The sequence below is a fragment of the Lepisma saccharinum genome, chromosome 24 (assembly GCF_977018435.1).
Source record: "Lepisma saccharinum chromosome 24, izLepSacc3.1, whole genome shotgun sequence".
NCBI lineage: Eukaryota > Metazoa > Arthropoda > Insecta > Zygentoma > Lepismatidae > Lepisma > Lepisma saccharinum.
In genome coordinates this window covers 4,754,941-4,778,012 of record NC_139252.1, presented here as the reverse complement: position 1 = coordinate 4,778,012, position 23,072 = coordinate 4,754,941, and positions in this window count along the sequence as shown.

The window sequence follows — 23,072 nt, the reverse complement described above, 5'->3', positions numbered from 1 at the left end:
TGCATGTTATCGAATTTTGAAAGATTCACGCCAAAACTGACTATGTAAACACAGTATCACGCGTCGCGGTACTCCGGGACGCGAGCCCCAAAATACGGTTTTTTCCCCAAGTGCGGTCCGCCACTGTTTACGCATAGCTTTGTGAACGTTTCGCTTCGTCTCAAAAAATGAAAAAAACTTGGATAGATCGCATGGCTGGAATTAAGTGTGAAAATTTGAAAGCGTGTGAAGTGTGAGAATAATTGGAAAATAAGTGCACGTCCCGGGGAAGTTTACCCCCCTGGAGCCCCCCTGGTGCGTTATACCTTGGACACCCTGTGAATCTTGTGGACCAAAGACCAAGGACTGTGCAGGTATCTTGACAGACGCGCGGGGGTGAGTACTTTTTGAGATATTAAGGGAAAACCACCCCTATGCTAACCTTATGGAAAAAACAGCATAGTGCGCGAGCAAAAGAAAACAAGTAAATCACTTAGTGAAATACGAATCCTTATCCCTTGAAACACTTTAATCCCATACAGAAAGGACCAAGGAACACAACTAAATTTATCCCACCCCTCTCCGACCACTATCTTGGAAACCCTTGAGAAAAAATCCGCCCCATGCTTTTCTTATGGACAAACGAGCTTTTTCCGTAGCGATAGGAAAATTTATTTTAAACTTGCCGAAACTAAGAAACTAAGCCCCAATAAGAAACGGGATCTATACCATCGTGTAGCCCCATTTCTCCCCCGTGTTTTGAACAAACCCCCAACCCTCAATTCCTAGGGGTGGTTTTTCAGCGAACAACTTAGTGAAGTGATACAAGTGGCTGTTTCATCAAAAGAACCAGCACACACGGCATTTTTGCTTCCAAAAACGTACTCTAACCGTTCCGATTAGCTTTCCTTGCTTTGATTGTTGTAGTGTAATGTTGCATCTTGCATGCTATCGAATTTTGAAACATTCCCGCCAAAACTGACTTTTCAATTCAAACTTGAAGAAACCGTTAAAATTAAGCATTTACACTGAATTTCGAATGGAGAATCAAACTTTTCCAGTGACTCGAACACTCGACATCCTGGTCACGAAACCGTCAGTTTGTCTTTCCAAGGCTCTGCTCTCTGGAAGGCGACCGATTCGGACATTCTAACGAGGGCGTGGCGCCCAGGGCGCCCCGACGTTTTCGAATTTCTCGTGGATTCACTGTCGAAAATTATATTATCTGAAAGGAGACACCCTACCCAGCCAGCATATAAATTTTTGTTTCTCTAGGTTAACCGTAAATAAGGTTTTTTTGACAAGAAAGAGGTCTTTATTCACGCCCGAACGGGTACGTCTGCACCCTCACCTTTGAAGCCGCTTTATTAATCGAACCTGTGGTCCTTGGAGATTTCCTCTTACTTCCGTATTCACAAGACACTGCTCTATCGAATCTGTACATTTCGGACGGGCTAGCTAGGACGTGGCGCCCAGGGCGCCTCGAAATGTTCGAAATTCGCAAAGAAGCCTCCTTGGATTTCCCTCCCGAGTTGTCTTCGCGTTGCCGTTTGCGTGATGATATCGCGGTGCGGAAGAGAGATATCACCAGCGATGCGCGCGCATCAGGTGCAATCCAAGTTGGATCGGAATCGCCAAAAAAGGCCCCTTGGATTTGCTTTGATAAAGCACACTTCCGACTTTGCTTTTGTGTCGCTCTCCATGGTTTCCGGTAGCCGAATGACGCAGCTTGGTACATGCGAGAAAGTTTCGCTTACGTGCAAATATTTAATATGTTATTCAATGTTTAAAAGTCGAACTTTTGCTGCAAAAACAGCTCACGATCCGGCAGACTTGTGATTTTTGCTTCAAAAAACGTACTCTGCACATCGCGGTTAGCTTCCCTTGCACATATTCTTGTAGTGGAAGGACGAGTCATGCAATCTACAGAAATTTGAAACTTTTCTTCCAAAACTTTATATTTTATTAAATTTTAAATATCGTGTAAATTTAACATTTTCTTGAATTTCAGGTAGGGAATCAACCCTTTCCCGTGACTCGAACACTCGACATCCTGCTCAAGAAACCGTCAGTTTGTCTTTCCAAGGCTCTGCTCTCTGGAAGGCGACCGATTCGGACCTTCTAACGAGGGCGTGGCGCCCAGGGCGCCCCGACGTTTTCCAATTTCTCGTGGATTCACTGTCGAAAATTATATTATCTGAAAGGAGACACCCTACCCAGCCAGCATCTAAATTTTTGTTTCTCTAGATTAACCGTAAATAAGGTTTCTTTGACAAGAAAGAGGTCGTTATTCACGCCCGAACGGGTACGTCTGCACCCTCACTTTTGAAGCCGTTTCATTAATCGAACCTGTGGTCCTTGGAGATTTCCTCTTACTTCCGTATTCACAAGACACTGCTCTATCGAATCTGTACATTTCGGACGGGCTAGCTAGGACGTGGCGCCCAGGGCGAGTCGAAATGTTCGAAATTCGCAAAGAAGCCTCCTTGGATTTCCCTCTCGAGTTGCATTCGCGTTGCCGGTTGCGTGATGCCTCCGCGGTGCGGATGAGAGATATCACCAGCGATGCGCGCGCATCAGGTGAAATCCAAGTTGGTTCGGAATCGCCAAAAAAGGCCCCTTGGATTTGCTTTGATAAAGCACACTTCCGACTTTGCTTTAGGCAAGCCCTGCATGTTTTCGTGTAGAGGAGTGATGCAGCTTCCATCCTACGATATATGGTGAGTTCAGCGCCAAAACTCCATTTTGTATTCAAACTTGAAAAACGGGTAAATTTAGCATTTTTCATGCATTTCAAACGGAGAATCAAAACCTTTTCCGTGACTCGAACCAAACACCCACTGCTTACTTTACCGTCACGTTATCTTCCCCTACCACCCTGCGTTAGTGGTTAGCGCGATGCGCCTGCTGGGACCAGTTTCAATGGGTGTTCAAGGGCGGAGGTGCAGGTCGCACGGGAGAAAATCCGCCATTTTCCAAGATGGAGGCCGCGTTTTTCGAGATATCTCGAAATCGCATTTAACTTTATTTGTTCCCTTGATTTGATCTACCTGTGTGTAAAGTTTGAACTCACTTGCTCGAAAATGAAAAAAAAATGGCTTGGGGGGCCAGAAGCGCTTCTTAGGAGACGAGAAGGTCGTTGTCTTTTTCTTTCTTAAATTTTTCCTACTTTACCTGGTTCGATCGTTACCAAATTTTACAATCTGAAAGGAAAGGTACCGAATTACAATAATCCAAAGTTTGGTATTACCCGGTTAGCCCGAAGTACACTTTAAAGGCATTTTCCCGAAATGGCCGTTTAGGTGACGAGAAGGACGCAGGCTCGCGGATTTAATTAGAAAATTGACACTTGCGACTTTGCTTTAGGCTATCCCTGCATGTTTTCGTGTACAGGAGTGATGCAGATTCCATCCTACGAGATATTGTGAGCTTGGCGCCAAAACTCCATTTTGTATTCAAACCTGAAATAACCGTTACAATCTAGCATTTACACTGAATTTCGAATGGAGAATCAAACTTTTCCAGTGACTCGAACACTAAACCTCTGTCAACGTGGTTCAGTGGTTAGCGCTTTTTCAATTTCAACTGCCAAAATGGCTGTTTTATGCGTGCAAAGCACAGAATGAGAAAGAATCGAAATTTGAAACATTCACGCAAAAAAGTGAACTTTTTATTTCAAACCTGAAAAAACCGTTACAATCTAGCATTTACACTGAATTTCGAATGGAGAATCAAACTTTTCCAGTGACTCGAACACTAAACCTGTGTCAACGTGGTTCAGTGGTTAGCGCTTTTTCAATTTCAACTGCCAAAATGGCTGTTTTATGCGTGCAAAGCACAGAATGAGAAAGAATCGAAATTTGAAACATTCACGCAAAAAAGTGAACTTTTTATTTCAAACTTGAAAAACCGTTACAATAAAGCATTTACACTGAATTTCGAAGGGAGAATCAAACTTTTCCAGTGACTCGAACACTAAACCTCTGTCGACGTGGCTCAGTGGTTAGCGCTTTTTCAACTTCAACTGACAAAATGGCCGCTTTATGCGTGGAAAGCACAGAATGACAAAAGGAGCAGCACACACGGGATTTTTGCTTCCAAAAACGTACCCTAAACGTTGCGATTAGCTTTCCTTGATTTAATTATTGCAACGTGATGTTGCATGTTATCGAATTTTGAAAGATTCACGCCAAAACTGACTATGTAAACACAGTATCACGCGTCGCGGTACTCCGGGACGCGAGCCCCAAAATACGGTTTTTTCCCCAAGTGCGGTCCGCCACTGTTTACGCATAGCTTTGTGAACGTTTCGCTTCGTCTCAAAAAATGAAAAAAACTTGGATAGATCGCATGGCTGGAATTAAGTGTGAAAATTTGAAAGCGTGTGAAGTGTGAGAATAATTGGAAAATAAGTGCACGTCCCGGGGAAGTTTACCCCCCCTGGAGCCCCCCTGGTGCGTTATACCTTGGACACCCTGTGAATCTTGTGGACCAAAGACCAAGGACTGTGCAGGTATCTTGACAGACGCGCGGGGGTGAGTACTTTTTGAGATATTAAGGGAAAACCACCCCTATGCTAACCTTATGGAAAAAACAGCATAGTGCGCGAGCAAAAGAAAACAAGTAAATCACTTAGTGAAATACGAATCCTTATCCCTTGAAACACTTTAATCCCATACAGAAAGGACCAAGGAACACAACTAAATTTATCCCACCCCTCTCCGACCACTATCTTGGAAACCCTTGAGAAAAAATCCGCCCCATGCTTTTCTTATGGACAAACGAGCTTTTTCCGTAGCGATAGGAAAATTTATTTTAAACTTGCCGAAACTAAGAAACTAAGCCCCAATAAGAAACGGGATCTATACCATCGTGTAGCCCCATTTCTCCCCCGTGTTTTGAACAAACCCCCAACCCTCAATTCCTAGGGGTGGTTTTTCAGCGAACAACTTAGTGAAGTGATACAAGTGGCTGTTTCATCAAAAGAACCAGCACACACGGCATTTTTGCTTCCAAAAACGTACTCTAACCGTTCCGATTAGCTTTCCTTGCTTTGATTGTTGTAGTGTAATGTTGCATCTTGCATGCTATCGAATTTTGAAACATTCCCGCCAAAACTGACTTTTCAATTCAAACTTGAAGAAACCGTTAAAATTAAGCATTTACACTGAATTTCGAATGGAGAATCAAACTTTTCCAGTGACTCGAACACTCGACATCCTGGTCACGAAACCGTCAGTTTGTCTTTCCAAGGCTCTGCTCTCTGGAAGGCGACCGATTCGGACATTCTAACGAGGGCGTGGCGCCCAGGGCGCCCCGACGTTTTCGAATTTCTCGTGGATTCACTGTCGAAAATTATATTATCTGAAAGGAGACACCCTACCCAGCCAGCATATAAATTTTTGTTTCTCTAGGTTAACCGTAAATAAGGTTTTTTTGACAAGAAAGAGGTCTTTATTCACGCCCGAACGGGTACGTCTGCACCCTCACCTTTGAAGCCGCTTTATTAATCGAACCTGTGGTCCTTGGAGATTTCCTCTTACTTCCGTATTCACAAGACACTGCTCTATCGAATCTGTACATTTCGGACGGGCTAGCTAGGACGTGGCGCCCAGGGCGCCTCGAAATGTTCGAAATTCGCAAAGAAGCCTCCTTGGATTTCCCTCCCGAGTTGTCTTCGCGTTGCCGTTTGCGTGATGATATCGCGGTGCGGAAGAGAGATATCACCAGCGATGCGCGCGCATCAGGTGAAATCCAAGTTGGATCGGAATCGCCAAAAAAGGCCCCTTGGATTTGCTTTGATAAAGCACACTTCCGACTTTGCTTTTGTGTCGCTCTCCATGGTTTCCGGTAGCCGAATGACGCAGCTTGGTACATGAGAGAAAGTTTCGCTTACGTGCAAATATTTAATATGTTATTCAATGTTTAAAAGTCGAACTTTTGCTGCAAAAACAGCTCACGATCCGGCAGACTTGTGATTTTTGCTTCAAAAAACGTACTCTGCACATCGCGGTTAGCTTCCCTTGCACATATTCTTGTAGTGGAAGGACGAGTCATGCAATCTACAGAAATTTGAAACTTTTCTTCCAAAACTTTATATTTTATTAAATTTTAAATATCGTGTAAATTTAACATTTTCTTGAATTTCAGGTAGGGAATCAACCCTTTCCCGTGACTCGAACACTCGACATCCTGCTCAAGAAACCGTCAGTTTGTCTTTCCAAGGCTCTGCTCTCTGGAAGGCGACCGATTCGGACCTTCTAACGAGGGCGTGGCGCCCAGGGCGCCCCGACGTTTTCCAATTTCTCGTGGATTCACTGTCGAAAATTATATTATCTGAAAGGAGACACCCTACCCAGCCAGCATCTAAATTTTTGTTTCTCTAGATTAACCGTAAATAAGGTTTCTTTGACAAGAAAGAGGTCGTTATTCACGCCCGAACGGGTACGTCTGCACCCTCACTTTTGAAGCCGTTTCATTAATCGAACCTGTGGTCCTTGGAGATTTCCTCTTACTTCCGTATTCACAAGACACTGCTCTATCGAATCTGTACATTTCGGACGGGCTAGCTAGGACGTGGCGCCCAGGGCGAGTCGAAATGTTCGAAATTCGCAAAGAAGCCTCCTTGGATTTCCCTCTCGAGTTGCATTCGCGTTGCCGGTTGCGTGATGCCTCCGCGGTGCGGATGAGAGATATCACCAGCGATGCGCGCGCATCAGGTGAAATCCAAGTTGGTTCGGAATCGCCAAAAAAGGCCCCTTGGATTTGCTTTGATAAAGCACACTTCCGACTTTGCTTTAGGCAAGCCCTGCATGTTTTCGTGTAGAGGAGTGATGCAGCTTCCATCCTACGATATATGGTGAGTTCAGCGCCAAAACTCCATTTTGTATTCAAACTTGAAAAACGGGTAAATTTAGCATTTTTCATGCATTTCAAACGGAGAATCAAAACCTTTTCCGTGACTCGAACCAAACACCCACTGCTTACTTTACCGTCACGTTATCTTCCCCTACCACCCTGCGTTAGTGGTTAGCGCGATGCGCCTGCTGGGACCAGTTTCAATGGGTGTTCAAGGGCGGAGGTGCAGGTCGCACGGGAGAAAATCCGCCATTTTCCAAGATGGAGGCCGCGTTTTTCGAGATATCTCGAAATCGCATTTAACTTTATTTGTTCCCTTGATTTGATCTACCTGTGTGTAAAGTTTGAACTCACTTGCTCGAAAATGAAAAAAAAAATGGCTTGGGGGGCCAGAAGCGCTTCTTAGGAGACGAGAAGGTCGTTGTCTTTTTCTTTCTTAAATTTTTCCTACTTTACCTGGTTCGATCGTTACCAAATTTTACAATCTGAAAGGAAAGGTACCGAATTACAATAATCCAAAGTTTGGTATTACCCGGTTAGCCCGAAGTACACTTTAAAGGCATTTTCCCGAAATGGCCGTTTAGGTGACGAGAAGGACGCAGGCTCGCGGATTTAATTAGAAAATTGACACTTGCGACTTTGCTTTAGGCTATCCCTGCATGTTTTCGTGTACAGGAGTGATGCAGATTCCATCCTACGAGATATTGTGAGCTTGGCGCCAAAACTCCATTTTGTATTCAAACCTGAAAAAACCGTTACAATCTAGCATTTACACTGAATTTCGAATGGAGAATCAAACTTTTCCAGTGACTCGAACACTAAACCTCTGTCAACGTGGTTCAGTGGTTAGCGCTTTTTCAATTTCAACTGCCAAAATGGCTGTTTTATGCGTGCAAAGCACAGAATGAGAAAGAATCGAAATTTGAAACATTCACGCAAAAAAGTGAACTTTTTATTTCAAACCTGAAAAAACCGTTACAATCTAGCATTTACACTGAATTTCGAATGGAGAATCAAACTTTTCCAGTGACTCGAACACTAAACCTGTGTCAACGTGGTTCAGTGGTTAGCGCTTTTTCAATTTCAACTGCCAAAATGGCTGTTTTATGCGTGCAAAGCACAGAATGAGAAAGAATCGAAATTTGAAACATTCACGCAAAAAAGTGAACTTTTTATTTCAAACTTGAAAAACCGTTACAATAAAGCATTTACACTGAATTTCGAAGGGAGAATCAAACTTTTCCAGTGACTCGAACACTAAACCTCTGTCGACGTGGCTCAGTGGTTAGCGCTTTTTCAACTTCAACTGACAAAATGGCCGCTTTATGCGTGGAAAGCACAGAATGACAAAAGGAGCAGCACACACGGGATTTTTGCTTCCAAAAACGTACCCTAAACGTTGCGATTAGCTTTCCTTGATTTAATTATTGCAACGTGATGTTGCATGTTATCGAATTTTGAAAGATTCACGCCAAAACTGACTATGTAAACACAGTATCACGCGTCGCGGTACTCCGGGACGCGAGCCCCAAAATACGGTTTTTTCCCCAAGTGCGGTCCGCCACTGTTTACGCATAGCTTTGTGAACGTTTCGCTTCGTCTCAAAAAATGAAAAAAACTTGGATAGATCGCATGGCTGGAATTAAGTGTGAAAATTTGAAAGCGTGTGAAGTGTGAGAATAATTGGAAAATAAGTGCACGTCCCGGGGAAGTTTACCCCCCCTGGAGCCCCCCTGGTGCGTTATACCTTGGACACCCTGTGAATCTTGTGGACCAAAGACCAAGGACTGTGCAGGTATCTTGACAGACGCGCGGGGGTGAGTACTTTTTGAGATATTAAGGGAAAACCACCCCTATGCTAACCTTATGGAAAAAACAGCATAGTGCGCGAGCAAAAGAAAACAAGTAAATCACTTAGTGAAATACGAATCCTTATCCCTTGAAACACTTTAATCCCATACAGAAAGGACCAAGGAACACAACTAAATTTATCCCACCCCTCTCCGACCACTATCTTGGAAACCCTTGAGAAAAAATCCGCCCCATGCTTTTCTTATGGACAAACGAGCTTTTTCCGTAGCGATAGGAAAATTTATTTTAAACTTGCCGAAACTAAGAAACTAAGCCCCAATAAGAAACGGGATCTATACCATCGTGTAGCCCCATTTCTCCCCCGTGTTTTGAACAAACCCCCAACCCTCAATTCCTAGGGGTGGTTTTTCAGCGAACAACTTAGTGAAGTGATACAAGTGGCTGTTTCATCAAAAGAACCAGCACACACGGCATTTTTGCTTCCAAAAACGTACTCTAACCGTTCCGATTAGCTTTCCTTGCTTTGATTGTTGTAGTGTAATGTTGCATCTTGCATGCTATCGAATTTTGAAACATTCCCGCCAAAACTGACTTTTCAATTCAAACTTGAAGAAACCGTTAAAATTAAGCATTTACACTGAATTTCGAATGGAGAATCAAACTTTTCCAGTGACTCGAACACTCGACATCCTGGTCACGAAACCGTCAGTTTGTCTTTCCAAGGCTCTGCTCTCTGGAAGGCGACCGATTCGGACATTCTAACGAGGGCGTGGCGCCCAGGGCGCCCCGACGTTTTCGAATTTCTCGTGGATTCACTGTCGAAAATTATATTATCTGAAAGGAGACACCCTACCCAGCCAGCATATAAATTTTTGTTTCTCTAGGTTAACCGTAAATAAGGTTTTTTTGACAAGAAAGAGGTCTTTATTCACGCCCGAACGGGTACGTCTGCACCCTCACCTTTGAAGCCGCTTTATTAATCGAACCTGTGGTCCTTGGAGATTTCCTCTTACTTCCGTATTCACAAGACACTGCTCTATCGAATCTGTACATTTCGGACGGGCTAGCTAGGACGTGGCGCCCAGGGCGCCTCGAAATGTTCGAAATTCGCAAAGAAGCCTCCTTGGATTTCCCTCCCGAGTTGTCTTCGCGTTGCCGTTTGCGTGATGATATCGCGGTGCGGAAGAGAGATATCACCAGCGATGCGCGCGCATCAGGTGAAATCCAAGTTGGATCGGAATCGCCAAAAAAGGCCCCTTGGATTTGCTTTGATAAAGCACACTTCCGACTTTGCTTTTGTGTCGCTCTCCATGGTTTCCGGTAGCCGAATGACGCAGCTTGGTACATGAGAGAAAGTTTCGCTTACGTGCAAATATTTAATATGTTATTCAATGTTTAAAAGTCGAACTTTTGCTGCAAAAACAGCTCACGATCCGGCAGACTTGTGATTTTTGCTTCAAAAAACGTACTCTGCACATCGCGGTTAGCTTCCCTTGCACATATTCTTGTAGTGGAAGGACGAGTCATGCAATCTACAGAAATTTGAAACTTTTCTTCCAAAACTTTATATTTTATTAAATTTTAAATATCGTGTAAATTTAACATTTTCTTGAATTTCAGGTAGGGAATCAACCCTTTCCCGTGACTCGAACACTCGACATCCTGCTCAAGAAACCGTCAGTTTGTCTTTCCAAGGCTCTGCTCTCTGGAAGGCGACCGATTCGGACCTTCTAACGAGGGCGTGGCGCCCAGGGCGCCCCGACGTTTTCCAATTTCTCGTGGATTCACTGTCGAAAATTATATTATCTGAAAGGAGACACCCTACCCAGCCAGCATCTAAATTTTTGTTTCTCTAGATTAACCGTAAATAAGGTTTCTTTGACAAGAAAGAGGTCGTTATTCACGCCCGAACGGGTACGTCTGCACCCTCACTTTTGAAGCCGTTTCATTAATCGAACCTGTGGTCCTTGGAGATTTCCTCTTACTTCCGTATTCACAAGACACTGCTCTATCGAATCTGTACATTTCGGACGGGCTAGCTAGGACGTGGCGCCCAGGGCGAGTCGAAATGTTCGAAATTCGCAAAGAAGCCTCCTTGGATTTCCCTCTCGAGTTGCATTCGCGTTGCCGGTTGCGTGATGCCTCCGCGGTGCGGATGAGAGATATCACCAGCGATGCGCGCGCATCAGGTGAAATCCAAGTTGGTTCGGAATCGCCAAAAAAGGCCCCTTGGATTTGCTTTGATAAAGCACACTTCCGACTTTGCTTTAGGCAAGCCCTGCATGTTTTCGTGTAGAGGAGTGATGCAGCTTCCATCCTACGATATATGGTGAGTTCAGCGCCAAAACTCCATTTTGTATTCAAACTTGAAAAACGGGTAAATTTAGCATTTTTCATGCATTTCAAACGGAGAATCAAAACCTTTTCCGTGACTCGAACCAAACACCCACTGCTTACTTTACCGTCACGTTATCTTCCCCTACCACCCTGCGTTAGTGGTTAGCGCGATGCGCCTGCTGGGACCAGTTTCAATGGGTGTTCAAGGGCGGAGGTGCAGGTCGCACGGGAGAAAATCCGCCATTTTCCAAGATGGAGGCCGCGTTTTTCGAGATATCTCGAAATCGCATTTAACTTTATTTGTTCCCTTGATTTGATCTACCTGTGTGTAAAGTTTGAACTCACTTGCTCGAAAATGAAAAAAAAATGGCTTGGGGGGCCAGAAGCGCTTCTTAGGAGACGAGAAGGTCGTTGTCTTTTTCTTTCTTAAATTTTTCCTACTTTACCTGGTTCGATCGTTACCAAATTTTACAATCTGAAAGGAAAGGTACCGAATTACAATAATCCAAAGTTTGGTATTACCCGGTTAGCCCGAAGTACACTTTAAAGGCATTTTCCCGAAATGGCCGTTTAGGTGACGAGAAGGACGCAGGCTCGCGGATTTAATTAGAAAATTGACACTTGCGACTTTGCTTTAGGCTATCCCTGCATGTTTTCGTGTACAGGAGTGATGCAGATTCCATCCTACGAGATATTGTGAGCTTGGCGCCAAAACTCCATTTTGTATTCAAACCTGAAAAAACCGTTACAATCTAGCATTTACACTGAATTTCGAATGGAGAATCAAACTTTTCCAGTGACTCGAACACTAAACCTCTGTCAACGTGGTTCAGTGGTTAGCGCTTTTTCAATTTCAACTGCCAAAATGGCTGTTTTATGCGTGCAAAGCACAGAATGAGAAAGAATCGAAATTTGAAACATTCACGCAAAAAAGTGAACTTTTTATTTCAAACCTGAAAAAACCGTTACAATCTAGCATTTACACTGAATTTCGAATGGAGAATCAAACTTTTCCAGTGACTCGAACACTAAACCTGTGTCAACGTGGTTCAGTGGTTAGCGCTTTTTCAATTTCAACTGCCAAAATGGCTGTTTTATGCGTGCAAAGCACAGAATGAGAAAGAATCGAAATTTGAAACATTCACGCAAAAAAGTGAACTTTTTATTTCAAACTTGAAAAACCGTTACAATAAAGCATTTACACTGAATTTCGAAGGGAGAATCAAACTTTTCCAGTGACTCGAACACTAAACCTCTGTCGACGTGGCTCAGTGGTTAGCGCTTTTTCAACTTCAACTGACAAAATGGCCGCTTTATGCGTGGAAAGCACAGAATGACAAAAGGAGCAGCACACACGGGATTTTTGCTTCCAAAAACGTACCCTAAACGTTGCGATTAGCTTTCCTTGATTTAATTATTGCAACGTGATGTTGCATGTTATCGAATTTTGAAAGATTCACGCCAAAACTGACTATGTAAACACAGTATCACGCGTCGCGGTACTCCGGGACGCGAGCCCCAAAATACGGTTTTTTCCCCAAGTGCGGTCCGCCACTGTTTACGCATAGCTTTGTGAACGTTTCGCTTCGTCTCAAAAAATGAAAAAAACTTGGATAGATCGCATGGCTGGAATTAAGTGTGAAAATTTGAAAGCGTGTGAAGTGTGAGAATAATTGGAAAATAAGTGCACGTCCCGGGGAAGTTTACCCCCCCTGGAGCCCCCCTGGTGCGTTATACCTTGGACACCCTGTGAATCTTGTGGACCAAAGACCAAGGACTGTGCAGGTATCTTGACAGACGCGCGGGGGTGAGTACTTTTTGAGATATTAAGGGAAAACCACCCCTATGCTAACCTTATGGAAAAAACAGCATAGTGCGCGAGCAAAAGAAAACAAGTAAATCACTTAGTGAAATACGAATCCTTATCCCTTGAAACACTTTAATCCCATACAGAAAGGACCAAGGAACACAACTAAATTTATCCCACCCCTCTCCGACCACTATCTTGGAAACCCTTGAGAAAAAATCCGCCCCATGCTTTTCTTATGGACAAACGAGCTTTTTCCGTAGCGATAGGAAAATTTATTTTAAACTTGCCGAAACTAAGAAACTAAGCCCCAATAAGAAACGGGATCTATACCATCGTGTAGCCCCATTTCTCCCCCGTGTTTTGAACAAACCCCCAACCCTCAATTCCTAGGGGTGGTTTTTCAGCGAACAACTTAGTGAAGTGATACAAGTGGCTGTTTCATCAAAAGAACCAGCACACACGGCATTTTTGCTTCCAAAAACGTACTCTAACCGTTCCGATTAGCTTTCCTTGCTTTGATTGTTGTAGTGTAATGTTGCATCTTGCATGCTATCGAATTTTGAAACATTCCCGCCAAAACTGACTTTTCAATTCAAACTTGAAGAAACCGTTAAAATTAAGCATTTACACTGAATTTCGAATGGAGAATCAAACTTTTCCAGTGACTCGAACACTCGACATCCTGGTCACGAAACCGTCAGTTTGTCTTTCCAAGGCTCTGCTCTCTGGAAGGCGACCAATTCGGACATTCTAACGAGGGCGTGGCGCCCAGGGCGCCCCGACGTTTTCGAATTTCTCGTGGATTCACTGTCGAAAATTATATTATCTGAAAGGAGACACCCTACCCAGCCAGCATATAAATTTTTGTTTCTCTAGGTTAACCGTAAATAAGGTTTTTTTGACAAGAAAGAGGTCTTTATTCACGCCCGAACGGGTACGTCTGCACCCTCACCTTTGAAGCCGCTTTATTAATCGAACCTGTGGTCCTTGGAGATTTCCTCTTACTTCCGTATTCACAAGACACTGCTCTATCGAATCTGTACATTTCGGACGGGCTAGCTAGGACGTGGCGCCCAGGGCGCCTCGAAATGTTCGAAATTCGCAAAGAAGCCTCCTTGGATTTCCCTCCCGAGTTGTCTTCGCGTTGCCGTTTGCGTGATGATATCGCGGTGCGGAAGAGAGATATCACCAGCGATGCGCGCGCATCAGGTGAAATCCAAGTTGGATCGGAATCGCCAAAAAAGGCCCCTTGGATTTGCTTTGATAAAGCACACTTCCGACTTTGCTTTTGTGTCGCTCTCCATGGTTTCCGGTAGCCGAATGACGCAGCTTGGTACATGAGAGAAAGTTTCGCTTACGTGCAAATATTTAATATGTTATTCAATGTTTAAAAGTCGAACTTTTGCTGCAAAAACAGCTCACGATCCGGCAGACTTGTGATTTTTGCTTCAAAAAACGTACTCTGCACATCGCGGTTAGCTTCCCTTGCACATATTCTTGTAGTGGAAGGACGAGTCATGCAATCTACAGAAATTTGAAACTTTTCTTCCAAAACTTTATATTTTATTAAATTTTAAATATCGTGTAAATTTAACATTTTCTTGAATTTCAGGTAGGGAATCAACCCTTTCCCGTGACTCGAACACTCGACATCCTGCTCAAGAAACCGTCAGTTTGTCTTTCCAAGGCTCTGCTCTCTGGAAGGCGACCGATTCGGACCTTCTAACGAGGGCGTGGCGCCCAGGGCGCCCCGACGTTTTCCAATTTCTCGTGGATTCACTGTCGAAAATTATATTATCTGAAAGGAGACACCCTACCCAGCCAGCATCTAAATTTTTGTTTCTCTAGATTAACCGTAAATAAGGTTTCTTTGACAAGAAAGAGGTCGTTATTCACGCCCGAACGGGTACGTCTGCACCCTCACTTTTGAAGCCGTTTCATTAATCGAACCTGTGGTCCTTGGAGATTTCCTCTTACTTGCGTATTCACAAGACACTGCTCTATCGAATCTGTACATTTCGGACGGGCTAGCTAGGACGTGGCGCCCAGGGCGCCTCGAAATGTTCGAAATTCGCAAAGAAGCCTCCTTGGATTTCCCTCCCGAGTTGTCTTCGCGTTGCCGTTTGCGTGATGATATCGCGGAGCGGAAGAGAGATATCACCAGCGATGCGCGCGCATCAGGTGAAATCCAAGTTGGATCGGAATCGCCAAAAAAGGCCCCTTGGATTTGCTTTGATAAAGCACACTTCCGACTTTGCTTTAGGCAAGCCCTGCATGTTTTCGTGTAGAGGAGTGATGCAGCTTCCATCCTACGATATATGGTGAGTTCAGCGCCAAAACTCCATTTTGTATTCAAACTTGAAAAACGGGTAAATTTAGCATTTTTCATGCATTTCAAACGGAGAATCAAAACCTTTTCCGTGACTCGAACCAAACACCCACTGCTTACTTTACCGTCACGTTATCTTCCCCTACCACCCTGCGTTAGTGGTTAGCGCGATGCGCCTGCTGGGACCAGTTTCAATGGGTGTTCAAGGGCGGAGGTGCAGGTCGCACGGGAGAAAATCCGCCATTTTCCAAGATGGAGGCCGCGTTTTTCGAGATATCTCGAAATCGCATTTAACTTTATTTGTTCCCTTGATTTGATCTACCTGTGTGTAAAGTTTGAACTCACTTGCTCGAAAATGAAAAAAAAATGGCTTGGGGGGCCAGAAGCGCTTCTTAGGAGACGAGAAGGTCGTTGTCTTTTTCTTTCTTAAATTTTTCCTACTTTACCTGGTTCGATCGTTACCAAATTTTACAATCTGAAAGGAAAGGTACCGAATTACAATAATCCAAAGTTTGGTATTACCCGGTTAGCCCGAAGTACACTTTAAAGGCATTTTCCCGAAATGGCCGTTTAGGTGACGAGAAGGACGCAGGCTCGCGGATTTAATTAGAAAATTGACACTTGCGACTTTGCTTTAGGCTATCCCTGCATGTTTTCGTGTACAGGAGTGATGCAGATTCCATCCTACGAGATATTGTGAGCTTGGCGCCAAAACTCCATTTTGTATTCAAACCTGAAAAAACCGTTACAATCTAGCATTTACACTGAATTTCGAATGGAGAATCAAACTTTTCCAGTGACTCGAACACTAAACCTCTGTCAACGTGGTTCAGTGGTTAGCGCTTTTTCAATTTCAACTGCCAAAATGGCTGTTTTATGCGTGCAAAGCACAGAATGAGAAAGAATCGAAATTTGAAACATTCACGCAAAAAAGTGAACTTTTTATTTCAAACCTGAAAAAACCGTTACAATCTAGCATTTACACTGAATTTCGAATGGAGAATCAAACTTTTCCAGTGACTCGAACACTAAACCTCTGTCAACGTGGTTCAGTGGTTAGCGCTTTTTCAATTTCAACTGCCAAAATGGCTGTTTTATGCGTGCAAAGCACAGAATGAGAAAGAATCGAAATTTGAAACATTCACGCAAAAAAGTGAACTTTTTATTTCAAACTTGAAAAACCGTTACAATAAAGCATTTACACTGAATTTCGAAGGGAGAATCAAACTTTTCCAGTGACTCGAACACTAAACCTCTGTCGACGTGGCTCAGTGGTTAGCGCTTTTTCAACTTCAACTGACAAAATGGCCGCTTTATGCGTGGAAAGCACAGAATGACAAAAGGAGCAGCACACACGGGATTTTTGCTTCCAAAAACGTACCCTAAACGTTGCGATTAGCTTTCCTTGATTTAATTATTGCAACGTGATGTTGCATGTTATCGAATTTTGAAAGATTCACGCCAAAACTGACTATGTAAACACAGTATCACGCGTCGCGGTACTCCGGGACGCGAGCCCCAAAATACGGTTTTTTCCCCAAGTGCGGTCCGCCACTGTTTACGCATAGCTTTGTGAACGTTTCGCTTCGTCTCAAAAAATGAAAAAAACTTGGATAGATCGCATGGCTGGAATTAAGTGTGAAAATTTGAAAGCGTGTGAAGTGTGAGAATAATTGGAAAATAAGTGCACGTCCCGGGGAAGTTTACCCCCCCTGGAGCCCCCCTGGTGCGTTATACCTTGGACACCCTGTGAATCTTGTGGACCAAAGACCAAGGACTGTGCAGGTATCTTGACAGACGCGCGGGGGTGAGTACTTTTTGAGATATTAAGGGAAAACCACCCCTATGCTAACCTTATGGAAAAAACAGCATAGTGCGCGAGCAAAAGAAAACAAGTAAATCACTTAGTGAAATACGAATCCTTATCCCTTGAAACACTTTAATCCCATACAGAAAGGACCAAGGAACACAACTAAATTTATCCCACCCCTCTCCGACCACTATCTTGGAAACCCTTGAGAAAAAATCCGCCCCATGCTTTTCTTATGGACAAACGAGCTTTTTCCGTAGCGATAGGAAAATTTATTTTAAACTTGCCGAAACTAAGAAACTAAGCCCCAATAAGAAACGGGATCTATACCATCGTGTAGCCCCATTCCTCCCCCGTGTTTTGAACCAACCCCCAACCCTCAATTCCTAGGGGTGGTTTTTCAGCGAACAACTTAGTGAAGTGATACAAGTGGCTGTTTCATCAAAAGAACCAGCACACACGGCATTTTTGCTTCCAAAAACGTACTCTAACCGTTCCGATTAGCTTTCCTTGCTTTGATTGTTGTAGTGTAATGTTGCATCTTGCATGCTATCGAATTTTGAAACATTCCCGCCAAAACTGACTTTTCAATTCAAACTTGAAGAAACCGTTAAAATTAAGCATTTACACTGAATTTCGAATGGAGAATCAAACTTTTCCAGTGACTCGAACACTCGACATCCTGGTCACGAAACCGTCAGTTTGTCTTTCCAAGGCTCTGCTCTCTGGAAGGCGACCGATTCGGACATTCTAACGAGGGCGTGGCGCCCAGGGCGCCCCGACGTTTTCGAATTTCTCGTGGATTCACTGTCGAAAATTATATTATCTGAAAGGAGACACCCTACCCAGCCAGCATATAAATTTTTGTTTCTCTAGGTTAACCGTAAATAAGGTTTTTTTGACAAGAAAGAGGTCTTTATTCACGCCCGAACGGGTACGTCTGCACCCTCACCTTTGAAGCCGCTTTATTAATCGAACCTGTGGTCCTTGGAGATTTCCTCTTACTTCCGTATTCACAAGACACTGCTCTATCGAATCTGTACATTTCGGACGGGCTAGCTAGGACGTGGCGCCCAGGGCGCCTCGAAATGTTCGAAATTCGCAAAGAAGCCTCCTTGGATTTCCCTCCCGAGTTGTCTTCGCGTTGCCGTTTGCGTGATGATATCGCGGTGCGGAAGAGAGATATCACCAGCGATGCGCGCGCATCAGGTGAAATCCAAGTTGGATCGGAATCGCCAAAAAAGGCCCCTTGGATTTGCTTTGATAAAGCACACTTCCGACTTTGCTTTTGTGTCGCTCTCCATGGTTTCCGGTAGCCGAATGACGCAGCTTGGTACATGAGAGAAAGTTTCGCTTACGTGCAAATATTTAATATGTTATTCAATGTTTAAAAGTCGAACTTTTGCTGCAAAAACAGCTCACGATCCGGCAGACTTGTGATTTTTGCTTCAAAAAACGTACTCTGCACATCGCGGTTAGCTTCCCTTGCACATATTCTTGTAGTGGAAGGACGAGTCATGCAATCTACAGAAATTTGAAACTTTTCTTCCAAAACTTTATATTTTATTAAATTTTAAATATCGTGTAAATTTAACATTTTCTTGAATTTCAGGTAGGGAATCAACCCTTTCCCGTGACTCGAACACTCGACATCCTGCTCAAGAAACCGTCAGTTTGTCTTTCCAAGGCTCTGCTCTCTGGAAGGCGACCGATTCGGACCTTCTAACGAGGGCGTGGCGCCCAGGGCGCCCCGACGTTTTCCAATTTCTCGTGGATTCACTGTCGAAAATTATATTATCTGAAAGGAGACACCCTACCCAGCCAGCATCTAAATTTTTGTTTCTCTAGATTAACCGTAAATAAGGTTTCTTTGACAAGAAAGAGGTCGTTATTCACGCCCGAACGGGTACGTCTGCACCCTCACTTTTGAAGCCGTTTCATTAATCGAACCTGTGGTCCTTGGAGATTTCCTCTTACTTCCGTATTCACAAGACACTGCTCTATCGAATCTGTACATTTCGGACGGGCTAGCTAGGACGTGGCGCCCAGGGCGAGTCGAAATGTTCGAAATTCGCAAAGAAGCCTCCTTGGATTTCCCTCTCGAGTTGCATTCGCGTTGCCGGTTGCGTGATGCCTCCGCGGTGCGGATGAGAGATATCACCAGCGATGCGCGCGCATCAGGTGAAATCCAAGTTGGTTCGGAATCGCCAAAAAAGGCCCCTTGGATTTGCTTTGATAAAGCACACTTCCGACTTTGCTTTAGGCAAGCCCTGCATGTTTTCGTGTAGAGGAGTGATGCAGCTTCCATCCTACGATATATGGTGAGTTCAGCGCCAAAACTCCATTTTGTATTCAAACTTGAAAAACGGGTAAATTTAGCATTTTTCATGCATTTCAAACGGAGAATCAAAACCTTTTCCGTGACTCGAACCAAACACCCACTGCTTACTTTACCGTCACGTTATCTTCCCCTACCACCCTGCGTTAGTGGTTAGCGCGATGCGCCTGCTGGGACCAGTTTCAATGGGTGTTCAAGGGCGGAGGTGCAGGTCGCACGGGAGAAAATCCGCCATTTTCCAAGATGGAGGCCGCGTTTTTCGAGATATCTCGAAATCGCATTTAACTTTATTTGTTCCCTTGATTTGATCTACCTGTGTGTAAAGTTTGAACTCACTTGCTCGAAAATGAAAAAAAAATGGCTTGGGGGGCCAGAAGCGCTTCTTAGGAGACGAGAAGGTCGTTGTCTTTTTCTTTCTTAAATTTTTCCTACTTTACCTGGTTCGATCGTTACCAAATTTTACAATCTGAAAGGAAAGGTACCGAATTACAATAATCCAAAGTTTGGTATTACCCGGTTAGCCCGAAGTACACTTTAAAGGCATTTTCCCGAAATGGCCGTTTAGGTGACGAGAAGGACGCAGGCTCGCGGATTTAATTAGAAAATTGACACTTGCGACTTTGCTTTAGGCTATCCCTGCATGTTTTCGTGTACAGGAGTGATGCAGATTCCATCCTACGAGATATTGTGAGCTTGGCGCCAAAACTCCATTTTGTATTCAAACCTGAAAAAACCGTTACAATCTAGCATTTACACTGAATTTCGAATGGAGAATCAAACTTTTCCAGTGACTCGAACACTAAACCTCTGTCAACGTGGTTCAGTGGTTAGCGCTTTTTCAATTTCAACTGCCAAAATGGCTGTTTTATGCGTGCAAAGCACAGAATGAGAAAGAATCGAAATTTGAAACATTCACGCAAAAAAGTGAACTTTTTATTTCAAACCTGAAAAAACCGTTACAATCTAGCATTTACACTGAATTTCGAATGGAGAATCAAACTTTTCCAGTGACTCGAACACTAAACCTCTGTCAACGTGGTTCAGTGGTTAGCGCTTTTTCAATTTCAACTGCCAAAATGGCTGTTTTATGCGTGCAAAGCACAGAATGAGAAAGAATCGAAATTTGAAACATTCACGCAAAAAAGTGAACTTTTTATTTCAAACTTGAAAAACCGTTACAATAAAGCATTTACACTGAATTTCGAAGGGAGAATCAAACTTTTCCAGTGACTCGAACACTAAACCTCTGTCGACGTGGCTCAGTGGTTAGCGCTTTTTCAACTTCAACTGACAAAATGGCCGCTTTATGCGTGGAAAGCACAGAATGACAAAAGGAGCAGCACACACGGGATTTTTGCTTCCAAAAACGTACCCTAAACGTTGCGATTAGCTTTCCTTGATTTAATTATTGCAACGTGATGTTGCATGTTATCGAATTTTGAAAGATTCACGCCAAAACTGACTATGTAAACACAGTATCACGCGTCGCGGTACTCCGGGACGCGAGCCCCAAAATACGGTTTTTTCCCCAAGTGCGGTCCGCCACTATTTACGCATAGCTTTGTGAACGTTTCGCTTCGTCTCAAAAAATGAAAAAAACTTGGATAGATCGCATGGCTGGAATTAAGTGTGAAAATTTGAAAGCGTGTGAAGTGTGAGAATAATTGGAAAATAAGTGCACGTCCCGGGGAAGTTTACCCCCCCCCTGGAGCCCCCCTGGTGCGTTATACCTTGGACACCCTGTGAATCTTGTGGACCAAAGACCAAGGACTGTGCAGGTATCTTGACAGACGCGCGGGGGTGAGTACTTTTTGAGATATTAAGGGAAAACCACCCCTATGCTAACCTTATGGAAAAAACAGCATAGTGCGCGAGCAAAAGAAAACAAGTAAATCACTTAGTGAAATACGAATCCTTATCCCTTGAAACACTTTAATCCCATACAGAAAGGACCAAGGAACACAACTAAATTTATCCCACCCCTCTCCGACCACTATCTTGGAAACCCTTGAGAAAAAATCCGCCCCATGCTTTTCTTATGGACAAACGAGCTTTTTCCGTAGCGATAGGAAAATTTATTTTAAACTTGCCGAAACTAAGAAACTAAGCCCCAATAAGAAACGGGATCTATACCATCGTGTAGCCCCATTCCTCCCCCGTGTTTTGAACCAACCCCCAACCCTCAATTCCTAGGGGTGGTTTTTCAGCGAACAACTTAGTGAAGTGATACAAGTGGCTGTTTCATCAAAAGAACCAGCACACACGGCATTTTTGCTTCCAAAAACGTACTCTAACCGTTCCGATTAGCTTTCCTTGCTTTGATTGTTGTAGTGTAATGTTGCATCTTGCATGCTATCGAATTTTGAAACATTCCCGCCAAAACTGACTTTTCAATTCAAACTTGAAGAAACCGTTAAAATTAAGCATTTACACTGAATTTCGAATGGAGAATCAAACTTTTCCAGTGACTCGAACACTCGACATCCTGGTCACGAAACCGTCAGTTTGTCTTTCCAAGGCTCTGCTCTCTGGAAGGCGACCGATTCGGACATTCTAACGATAGCGTGGCGCCCAGGGCGCCCCGACGTTTTCGAATTTCTCGTGGATTCACTGTCGAAAATTATATTATCTGAAAGGAGACACCCTACCCAGCCAGCATATAAATTTTTGTTTCTCTAGGTTAACCGTAAATAAGGTTTTTTTGACAAGAAAGAGGTCTTTATTCACGCCCGAACGGGTACGTCTGCACCCTCACCTTTGAAGCCGCTTTATTAATCGAACCTGTGGTCCTTGGAGATTTCCTCTTACTTCCGTATTCACAAGACACTGCTCTATCGAATCTGTACATTTCGGACGGGCTAGCTAGGACGTGGCGCCCAGGGCGCCTCGAAATGTTCGAAATTCGCAAAGAAGCCTCCTTGGATTTCCCTCCCGAGTTGTCTTCGCGTTGCCGTTTGCGTGATGATATCGCGGTGCGGAAGAGAGATATCACCAGCGATGCGCGCGCATCAGGTGAAATCCAAGTTGGATCGGAATCGCCAAAAAAGGCCCCTTGGATTTGCTTTGATAAAGCACACTTCCGACTTTGCTTTTGTGTCGCTCTCCATGGTTTCCGGTAGCCGAATGACGCAGCTTGGTACATGCGAGAAAGTTTCGCTTACGTGCAAATATTTAATATGTTATTCAATGTTTAAAAGTCGAACTTTTGCTGCAAAAACAGCTCACGATCCGGCAGACTTGTGATTTTTGCTTCAAAAAACGTACTCTGCACATCGCGGTTAGCTTCCCTTGCACATATTCTTGTAGTGGAAGGACGAGTCATGCAATCTACAGAAATTTGAAACTTTTCTTCCAAAACTTTATATTTTATTAAATTTTAAATATCGTGTAAATTTAACATTTTCTTGAATTTCAGGTAGGGAATCAACCCTTTCCCGTGACTCGAACACTCGACATCCTGCTCAAGAAACCGTCAGTTTGTCTTTCCAAGGCTCTGCTCTCTGGAAGGCGACCGATTCGGACCTTCTAACGAGGGCGTGGCGCCCAGGGCGCCCCGACGTTTTCCAATTTCTCGTGGATTCACTGTCGAAAATTATATTATCTGAAAGGAGACACCCTACCCAGCCAGCATCTAAATTTTTGTTTCTCTAGATTAACCGTAAATAAGGTTTCTTTGACAAGAAAGAGGTCGTTATTCACGCCCGAACGGGTACGTCTGCACCCTCACTTTTGAAGCCGTTTCATTAATCGAACCTGTGGTCCTTGGAGATTTCCTCTTACTTGCGTATTCACAAGACAC